Below are 11,449 nucleotides of genomic sequence, written 5' to 3' on the forward strand. Positions count from 1 at the left end.
TCAGGGGTCGTAGTCGATAAGGTCCCAGTGGGAACCTCCGATTCCTGAATAGAGACAGGAGCTCACGGAGGAGGCGCGGGCATCTTCTCCATTGTAGGAGGGGGCGGAGGCACTTTCTCCAGAGCAGCCGGGGCTTGGTTTTTCCCCTTTGCAGGAGACTTGGGGGTGGTCCCGATGGCTTTCTTCGCCATCCGAAGCCTCTTCACCATGGGCTTGGAAGCCCCGGAGGAAGGGTTCCCTCCAGGGAACATGGCTCGCAAATCTTTGTTTCCGGGCTGAGACATCTCCTCTGTGGAAGCAAAGACAGCAAAGCATTAATATACATGTAAAAATATTTGTGCAAAACAACAAAAGAAAAGAAAGTAGATCTTAAGTATGTATTGAGCGGGGTCCTACCCTCCGAGCTAGAGGAGGAATCTATGGTTACGACCTCCAGCCTCGGAGCTTCAGCGGGGGAGTTTAAGATAACGACTTCGCGAGCTAGAAGAGGATCTAGGTCCGAATCTGCCTCGGGACTGGACTCTTCTACGTACTGCCCAAGACCTGGAGCTACTACACCCTCCAGGAGGGAGGTCCACGACCTAAGATTGGTCCCGTACTCCTCGAAAAAGGACGACCTAAAAGCTAAGGTATTACCTACAACTACAGTACCCCTAGGGTGACTCATGTCATAATATAGCACGAGCTAGTCGACGCATTGGAGTAAAGTGGTGTCGCGATCTGGGTCATTTTGGTGGCGATGAATGGGTTGGCTGGGGTTAAACCTAGCAAGCTGTAGGTCGGCAGTGGCCCTATCTAAATCCCTAAACAAATAAGGATTACCTTGGCCGGAGGGGCCGGCTGTTGCCCCGGACTGGGCCCTCTCCACGTTTACATCTTGGGCGACCTCCAGAGCCCGCTTCCGCCGCACGAGGGGCACCTCGCCCTCCTCATCATCATCCTCGCCCACGGCCTCCTCCTCGGGGATGGGAGCCATCTCGCGAGCCGGAGGGAGGCTCCGCGGTCTCCTCAAGGCCAAAGTCTGGCTTGGAGAAATTAACTTGCATGCCAGCATCGTCTCGTCGGACACGAGCTGGCGATAATCCTTTTCACTTGGGGGGAGCCCCGCCAAGGTCTCATATTGACCCCCAAGGGTCGCTAACTTGGCCGTTGTAATGCCCCGAATTTCCTAATAAGGGTTAGGACCTTGATTAGGAGGCCGGGAGGGCCATAATTGAATTATGATACATTTAATGATCATATGCATGTTCATGTGAATTATATTATTATATGATGGTAAATGCATTCATATGGGAGTATTTTTAATTATAAGGGTAATTTGGTAATTTGGCCGCTGTGGGCGTAATTGTGTATTTTGGGTGCTTGGTTGTGATTAATTAATATAGCCACATTATAAGGTGGATTGGTTCGAGCTATTCGGTATGAGACGATCATGAAATGTAAGTGTTCAGTCTAATCATAACAGGTTTAAGTTCGGGGCTCGGGGTGAGTCTCGGGGTCACTTGGATGATTGGAACATTACCGGGAATTAAAGGGTAATGGGATATGATTTATTGGCATTTGAGAATATTGAGAATAGCAGGAATTGGAGAGCGTTAATTATAATTAACGAGATAGGTGGAAAGTACCAATTTTACCCTTGGGAAGGCTTTAGAAACTTTTAAAGACCTAGAGGTATTTAGGTCATTTAGTTTGGATGTATATGACCTTTAGATGGCTTTAGAAAAACAGAGCACAAACAGGGTTTTCCTTCTCCTTCTCGTGCATCATTCTCTTCCATTTCCTCTTTGGAGTTTTTGAGCTTGAATTGGGGAGTTAAGCTAGGAAATCAAGGAGCTAGGTTGTAGACTTGGTTCAGCCATTGGAGGGGGTTTGATCCTCAAATTTGAGGTGAGTTTCAGCCATAAGTTTCTGGTTTTACTCTGTTTTAGCTTTGAGTTTTAGTTTGTAACTCTCTTGATGGATAGTTGAATTGATGGAAGTTTAATTGATGTTTAACTTGGGCTTTGATGAGGGTTTGATATAGGTGATGTTTAGGGGTTGGATTGAGTGTTTGGAAGAGGTTTGGAACTGGTTTGAAGGTTTGGTTCCGAGGGAAAACGCAGGGAAAAGCAAGAAGGTGCTTGCTGATTTTGGTAAAGGGCCGCGGCATGGCTATGGTGAGCCGCGACCTACGGTTGTTTTTGTGAGGGAAATGGCCCTGTCAGATGGATGAGCCGCGGCCCATCAGGGCATTTTTGGCCAGAAATGTGTTTTTAGCTTGGGGATGCTACCCATAGGCCTCAGGGTTGATCCTACTACCCGGTTAAGTATGGATTGATGTCTCGGAGGCTAGATTTTGGTTTGGGAACCTATGTTGATCATTTTTATTGATGATATCCTATATTTGGTTATGACTAGGTGACCGCTAAAGGACTAAAAGTTGATCGTTTTCAAGGGTCGTTCTTTTAATCATTATAGCTCGAATCTGAGGTAAGAAAACTGCACCCTGCATAAATGTGACATGCATGGCTATTATTGATGCATGTTGGTTGATTATTAAATGTGACATGCATGGCTATTATTGGTGTATGTTGGATTGTTAAATATAATGCATGTGTTGCACAAGAAACATGTGATTAGGACATGCTTTGAGTATTGAGTATTATATTGTTCAGAGCTTGTGTCTATGGGTTTGTGCATGGTCCTAATTGTACTAGTACCTGTTAAGTAAGCATGCTGAGTTTATGGATATTGGACATGTGTTATATGTGTTTGGTGGCATGGCTTACTTGTGTATGGCATTGACTTATTAGTCAGAATCGGCAATGGTGTCGGATCCGTCTGTGAGGCTGTGACTTATTAGTTAAGCTCACAACGGGTTGAGCACTGGTCGTGTTTCACTGACCTGAGAGTCAGAAACGGCATAAGCGTCGGGGATGCAGGGCTGAATGAAGATTAGATCTAATCGATATCAGTATTGAATGGCTCTATGGCATTAATGTTGGACCGACCCTAAAGTCGATGATCATATAAGCGCTTGACTAGTCTAAGACTAGCACTCAGAGCTAGGGCATAGGGCCCCAGTGATTGTCTGTCACATGGCTAGGGAACGCTGTTCCATAGTTACGACTCTAGAGTCGGAAGGGAGGTTATGTTGGTGACCAATCACCATGCACCTATCCTGTTGAAGCTAATGAGATGCTCACTCACTTGTTAAGCCCTGGTGACCCTATCGTCACATGGCTAAAGGGTGTTGTTCCCATATTAATGACTTTTGATATCAGCTAAGCCCTGGTGATCCTACCATCACATGGATAAAGGGTGTTGTCCCCACATTTGTGACTTTTGTGATAGTCACCTATTTGCTTGGACTATTGGTCCTGAACAATTAATACATTTACTGTTGATATTATATCATGTTGTATTGTGTTTTCTTGCTGGGCTTCGGCTCACGGGTGCTTTGTGGTGCAGGTAAAGGCAAGAGAAAGCTGGACCATCCTTGTGTTGGAGAGCTTAGGTGATGACGTGTACATATGCAGCTGCTCGTCCGCCACGGCCGAGGTTTAAAGTGGAACTAGGGTTAAACCCTGTTTTGCCACATAGAACGGCATGTTGTAAATATTTTCTTGTAGTAGACTCTAAAATTATACTTTTGGGATCCAGTATATATGTTAAACGCTCTAATGAAACGTTATATCTTATCCAAAGTTTTTAATCCCTAAACCGCTAATCATACTTAGTTACACGTTTTTGGCCAAATGACTCGATTAGCGAGTTTAGCACTGTTTACAAGGCACACCGTAACGGTCCCTGGAGTTGGGGCATTACAGCCGTCCTCGAAAAAATAGCTGCATGGTGGTTTCTAAGTCAGGAACAAATAAAAAGAAACTAGTCAGAAATCAACTTACGAGCTGAGGGTGGAAGGTACTTACGAGGACGGTTGAAATAATGGTGCTCGCAGTTGCGAAACCCCTTTGACATAAAGAATTGGTCCTTAAAGTCGTTGGGGTGGCTGGGTAGCTCGATGACCGCAGCCGAATTTGGAAAACGGGTCAGGTAGTAGAACTCGTCGGCTTGCCCCCGCTGCTCCGGGCTAGCTTTGAGGCAGAAGAAGTAGAGGATGTCCGCCGGCATGGGGACCTCCCATTCTTGCTTCAGGAATAGATACTTCCACCCCACTAACAAACGATATGAGTTAGGGGGGAGCTGGAAGGGAGCCAGCTTCATGTAATTTAAAAAATCCGCGAAGTACTGGTCTAGTGGGAGGAAGGCCCCAGCCTTGAGATGCTCGTCGCTCCAGGCGGCGTACTCCTCATCAAGCGGTGCGCAGCTCCGCTCGCCTTCAAGGGGAGGTCGGGCGTCCAGGGCGCCACTCCCTATCTCAATATTATGGGAAAGCAAGATTTTGTTGACTTTCCCTTGGGTGGTGACCTTCAAGGCGATCCTCTCGGCCTCGAAAAAGGCGTCGGGCCCCACCTCGACCTCCTTCTCCACGGTTGGGCCGAAGTTGGGGATCGAGGAGTCCAGGACCACCTCATTTCCTTTGTTGGATTGCTGGGAAGACGAGTTGCCTGCACTCTTCTTGGGTGCGCTCTTCTTAGGTCCCATTTGATTGCCTAACGAACAAAGAAGAAAATTTAGAAAAGGTGACCTAAGGATAAGAAAGAATCTAGCGCAAAGTGTTTCCTTTACACGGGCTGAGGTAATCTCAGCCCGTGGCAAGTGAGACCACACGGTTCTATGAACACGCGCCTGTGCTCCACACGGGTCCCCGATTACTCGAAATTCGTGTGTCAGGAGGGTCAGAGTAAAAGTTTGCCTTGGAAGGAAAGTTTCAGTAAGAAACAGTAGGCAAAACGGCCTGTGAAGCGTGTCCCCTAAGCTACCCGGTTTTTGCACCCTAAGAACTGGCTATTCCAAACAGGCATAAAAAAAAATTTCCCAGAAAATCACCCCAGAAAGTGTATCCTATGAGTCATGCTCCTAAATGATTTTTCCTACAGTCGATGCCCCTAGGATACAAACCTACGCATAAAATACCAGCAAAAAACAAGCAACCTACTGCATGCGATTAAAGAGAAAGTTTACCTAAGCAACAGCGAAGGAAAACATTTAAAATATGCACAAGCAGAGGACTTAAAGAAATGATTTGCTGGGGTGAGACTGAAAGGGTCGTCTGGGTTGAAATCCTGTTGGGATCGCTGGTGCCGAAGTATCGAAGGAGTTCTCGTGTCTGAATTTCTGGAACACTGGGAACAGTGACCGGAAGAAGGGAGGAATTTTGAGACTAGGAAGAAAGAAGAATATGAGAAAATTTTCAAATGAACGGGTAGCCCATGCGAAAGGTGGCCAGCCCTTTTATATACGTAAAAGACCAAAGGAGGAGGGTCGTTGGATCGCCTTGATGTAGGATACGAGGATCACTACTCGAAAGATGAAACGACGGTCGAATATAGGCTAGCCCATTTAATGCGATTCTCGGAAGACAGACCGTCACCAACCACGATGCTCCACGTATTCGATACCAGCGTAATGGGTGGAATGTGAAGAGTCCACAAAGAAGCCTAAAAGCCCCCACTGTGGCCCCAGGTGACGTCGTGTGCCACGAGCAGGGGCTTGGGGGGCAAATGTACGCCCTAAATATTCATGGGCTAGTAGCGAGCTGAGAAAGGGCATAATTATATCAGCCACGTGGATGCCACATACCCAGAGCTGATGTTACCAGGTCCTACCACTTTAGCTCGAGGTAACCAAAGGCTTAATGAGATTACTAAGGGGTCGGGTCAGAAGTATGGACACCACGAGCTGAGAGTACATCAAGCTCGAGATGCGAGCTTGAGTTGGCGCCTCTGACCCCTTATAAAGTCAGCCACGCAATGTAAACATGCATATATCAGACATCATGTGTCTGATCCATCCCTGAATTCTCTAACAAGTAGCATAAACGTGCGTGTTCAGGCACCCACGACTGGGTTGGGTCGTGCGGCCCATTATCCCCCTTACCTATTGATTAGACCACACTTCATTGTCAGGTTTTAGGAATTAATCATGAATGTCACAGAAGTGACATGATGGGTAAGAAGGTCACGGGATGACCTCCCTTGCCAACCCCCAAGTGCCCTCTCCCTATAAATATGGAGACCATAAGAGTTGCAAAGGGTTGGATTCTAATCTGCAAAGAAATACCCTGTAAAGAATATCATAAATATATCAATAATAGTGGCGGGTGGACTATAAGGATTTTAACCTTTGAACCACCTAAAAAAGTATTCGTGTTGTCGTTTTATTTTGAGATCATTCATCTATTACAGTTCATTATTTAGCACTAATCTCGCTCTTTATTCTATTAATTATCTGTTGCTGAAGAACCGCGTCAACATTATTATTTATAATGTATTGAATACTATTTTTTCATTTCAATTTTCCAATACGGGGATATATTCTATTAAAAAATTCAAATAGTTAAAGTTTATCACATGTCAAGGCATGCATTTCATTTCTATTAGTATTTTATTAAATTACGTTATTATTTTTTAAAATAGTAAATTTTGGATGAAATATATTTGATTAGTTGAATGAAAGTTGTTGTTGTAATATTTTAGTGCATATATCATTATTTAATTATCATTTAAATAAGGGTTTATACTTTTTTGAATTCTGTGTTTTGTCTCATTATCTGTTTGGACTCTGTATTTTAAAAAATTATTTTTTTGAACCCTATGTTTTGTAAAATGGTTCAAATAGAACCCTAAATTTGATTTCGGTCAAAGTTTTTTTAACTGAAATCATAAATAATTCACCAAACTAACAATTCAGAACAAAAATGAATTTATTCTGCTTAAAAACTGTGTTGTTATATTCATTTTTTTCATCATAATTAAGTTTATGAGTCTATTTGAACTATTTTATAAAATATAACATCTAAAAAATAAATTAAAAAAAAATCCAAGTAATTGAAAAAATGATAAAGAAAAAAAATATATATATAAAGCTATTGAATAAATGCACCAATTGCAAAACTAGTTAGTGACACTTTGACGTGACACTTTTCATATTGTAGCATTGTAGCCCTAATTATCTATAAGGTTTTGAAATTTATGATGATTTTGTTTCTGACTTACTTCATTAGTAAAGTTAAGATGATAATATGTAATAAAAAATGAAATCGTGCAAAGTTGACGTGAATTAAACTAATGAAACTTTACTGGGTTAGGGTTAGGGCTAGGGGTAGGGTAGGAGCTATAATGATTGTAATACTATTATATATATTTTTAAGTAAGGATTCGGTATTATAATGTCATGCCTTTAATTAAACTATTAATAAAACCAAAATTAATGGTCTTTGATAGCTGTTTCTTCAATCCAAAAGAGAGTGATTGGAAGAAATATAAGATATCAATTTTTTATTTTTTTTTGTCGGTATTACCATTAAGATTACATAGGAAAAAGAATTATAATTGGCAGAGAAATTATGTTTCATCATAACCTATCTCCCAGCCCAAGAAAAAAGGTTTCAGATGTATGTAGTTCTCGACTCATTTTGTCAAACCAGTTCCTGTCCTGTATATATAGTGAAAGTAGTTTGGTGTAAGAGGCCCGTCATAATTTTGATTATATCAACCTTGACCTCGAATAGGTCTTCGGCTTGAATACGAGAAAATTGGATTTCCTCGTACGAGATAAAAGGGGATCAAAGAAGTTCCCAAAAGCAACAACAACATTCTTCCATTGGTAGAAAAAATGCGGAGTAAAACGCTTTTGAAAAGTCCGAAGACAAAGAGAACGAGACTTTTCTTTCTATTATTTAGAATTTGAAATTTAATGTCTAGTTAAAAAGCATATTTATCCAACTTATATGATGTTGCATTAAATTTATTAGAATAACATGAGATATAAATGTTCTCAAAAAACTAAATAATAAAATTTTAATATCAGAAAAAATAATTCTTTGTTCATTATGTTTGGTTGTATTATTGTTCAAAGCCATTACAAAAGAAAGAAATAAAAAAAACTGCATCAAGTTGAATGCAAATCTTTGTACCCAGACAAGTACAACTAAGCAAGCGCAAGAGCTTCTGCTTAAAAAGCCGACAAAAGACGTGCATGGCAAACCCAATAAATATTATCTGTTTGTAAGTTTGAATTTTAAAAGTGAAACATTTATCAATTTTAATTTAACATCTCTAATTCAAAATGTATCCTAAAACTTTAATGATCATTTGGAAAATTTAAATATATAATTGTATTGACGGTGATGACTTATAAAAATATTTTTTTTGCTCATCACGGACTAAATTTCTTATTGTGGCCGCAATTATAGTTACAAACTTGAGTGAAAGAAGGTCATTTCCTTTTGCAAGTTGCAACTATAATATTATTAACTATGATAGTATGTTTGTGGGATTAATTTGGATTATGTGGCTCATAAAATAGAATTAGTATACTAATAAGAATGAAAATGAATATATAAATATATATATAATATATTGACACTTGCATGCCAAGTAAGCAAGTGACATTATTATAAATACTAGGGAGAAGCAACATGTAATGCACATTTATTTAGTTTTAAAGTTGTAAACATTGTTTATAATCTTAATAAAAACTAGTTGACTTTTTTTAAATATATATATAATAGAATGAATTATAGTGTTATAGTATATATAAATATTTATATCAATAATCTCTATATATATGACATATAAACACAACATTGACAAATATATATATATTTACATGGCTACATGATATATATATAACACAATAATATTTAAAAATAAATTAATAATAGAAATAAAATAAGAATAGAAAAAGACATAGTGTAGACAGTAGTATACATGCATCAACTATTTTTAGTTCTAATGTATCTCACAATTTCCTTTGGTGAATTGGATGAAGAAAAAGAGCTTCAATCACCTAATAAAAAACAAACTATCACATAAATTTATAAGATAAAAAAATGATATGTATATCTTTATTATTTTTATATAAATATGATTTAATTATTTAAAATATCTTAAAATATCATATTTTAATTAAAAAAAATTGTTTAAGTTTATATTTGTTTTAGATTTTGAATTTGGCAGTGACAACAAAAAATTATATATTATATGTTTAATATAATATTAAGTTTAAGTTTAATTAAATTTTATTTTAGTTATAAAATATATAATTTTATTATTTTTAAATAATTATCATTGTAAAATATCTTATTTTAATTTGTTTACTTATTCAATTATTTAATTTTATTTAAGTATAAGTCATGTTTACAATCTACTTATAAATATAAGAATATTATGTTAAATATAAGAATATTCATTTAAAGTTAACGGGAAAAAAACTGTTAAAACTAAGAATTTTCGTTATCTACACACTTTTTATATAGAAGAGATATATATACATCAGTGATCTTTTATATATATCATTATTATAAAATATAATACAAGACTAGATCATTTAATTTTATTAATATAAATTCAAGTGTTATAAATATTACTATTATAATGTTATCGTTTTTAAAAAAAAAAAACCATAAACAATGTTTTGGTTTAATTTTTCTTTTAATATATTTATGTCATTCTTTTATATGTTGTTACACCAAAATTTCGAGAATATAAATTTTTGATCTCAAAAGTCAGGCTCGTAAAGTGTAAGCTCGAAATAAGAAATTTTTTCATGTGGTCAGCATTAATGAGAATTAAGTTTGAGAGTCTCGCTCAGTATTAAAACAACAACACCGGAATTGGTGAGCTTGGAACTATGTGTTCTCGAAGGTGTTTCAAGGTTACAAGTCAAGCTCGAAGTTACAATGACAAGGGTTCAACACTTGTATAAATTTCCTAGTGGCATCAGACAAGAAGGTTCGAGCTTAGGCATTGTGAGCACAGAGAGAATGATCTCGATAGAGTAACTATTTAAGACTGACACAAACCGAGGTAGCGAGCTCGTGATGATTAGTCTATCTCGAAGGTATGTAATTCATATGTTCGAGGTCGAAAATCTAGTGTGAATACGGTTACTGTATGAAATCCCTATATCTAGAGGATTTGTTGTAATATGTTAATAAATCCTGAATGTCAGGGGATATTATATATTTAAACACATTTAATTGTATTTATTGGAAATTTGGATAATAACTTCTCAAAATGTGAGGGAAGATATTCTGTAAACCAGTCTATAAATAGACTGGAGAAATTCATTAGTAGGGGGATGGAAATTGATACTGGGAATACTCTGTTGAATTTCTTTCTAAAAGCTTTGTGAGAATTCCACAGTTGAATAATATCGACTCGTGGAATAGGTAGATTTTAACTGCTGAACCACGTAAAAAATCGTGCGTTTCTTATTATTTATTTTTCTGATTTTGTGTTTAGTGCTCTTCATTTCTATGTTGACGAAAAACGACGTCAACATATATAATGTTGTTTTATTATTTAAAATTTATATGACAATCATAAAAACTTAATAAAAATAATTAGTAAATTTTCTAAATAACACTAAGCAAATGTGCATTATACGTTGTTTGCACCTAGTACATATAAAAAGCATGTAGATAGCATAAATTATTGGTTTTAACAATTTTTTTGTTAACTTTAACGGAATATATCTTGAAAACTAATTATAAATAGATATTTATTAATTATATTAATTCAAATATGTGATGTAAAGCCTACACCCTTCAAGAACAGCAAACAAGAAAGTAAAGCAGCAAACTAGAATCAAAATAAAAACTTTCAAACAGAACAACACCAAAAATCACTTGGTTCACCTTAATTAAAAGCCTACATCCAAGGTAGAACAGCCCAAAAAATGGCTGGAATGGCTTTATTTCTCTCAAGTATCAAGTACAATTTATACAAGGGAGACTTGCTCCACATACAAATCAACTCTCTCAAAAAACAGAGCTTACAAAACAGAACTAAAGCTGATACAAAAAATTCTTCTCTCAAACCTTTAATCTGAAGGAGAGTAAGCAAGACTATATATAGGCCTCCAACACTTACAGCCTTTAGCCAACTGTATTAACATAATTTTGAACTTCAACCAATGAGGAAAAAAAAACCACTTCAGCAATCACTTAAGTGGCTTGAACCAATCACAACAAATCCACCTTGGTTCAGTCACTTAAGTGAGAAATAGATAATAAGAGTTGTTCTAACAAATGCCATTAAGGCTGATCTGAATTCTCAATGTTAAGCAATTTTAGGTAGTGACTAAACTTTTGCAAGGTAACACTCTTTGTCAACATATCAGCAGGGTTATTTTATGTACTGATTTTCTTGGCTTGAACTTCTTTTTGAGTCACAATTTATCTAATGAAATGATATTTGATGTCGATATGCTTGGACTTTTCATGTAGCATAGGATTCTTAATCAAATGTAGGGCATTTTGATTATCACAATAGACAATAATATCACTTGAATTTAAGCCAAGTTCTTGAGTCAAACCTTTAAGCCAAATTGTCTC

The sequence above is a fragment of the Humulus lupulus genome, chromosome X (assembly GCF_963169125.1).
Source record: "Humulus lupulus chromosome X, drHumLupu1.1, whole genome shotgun sequence".
In the NCBI taxonomy this organism is placed as follows: domain Eukaryota; kingdom Viridiplantae; phylum Streptophyta; class Magnoliopsida; order Rosales; family Cannabaceae; genus Humulus; species Humulus lupulus.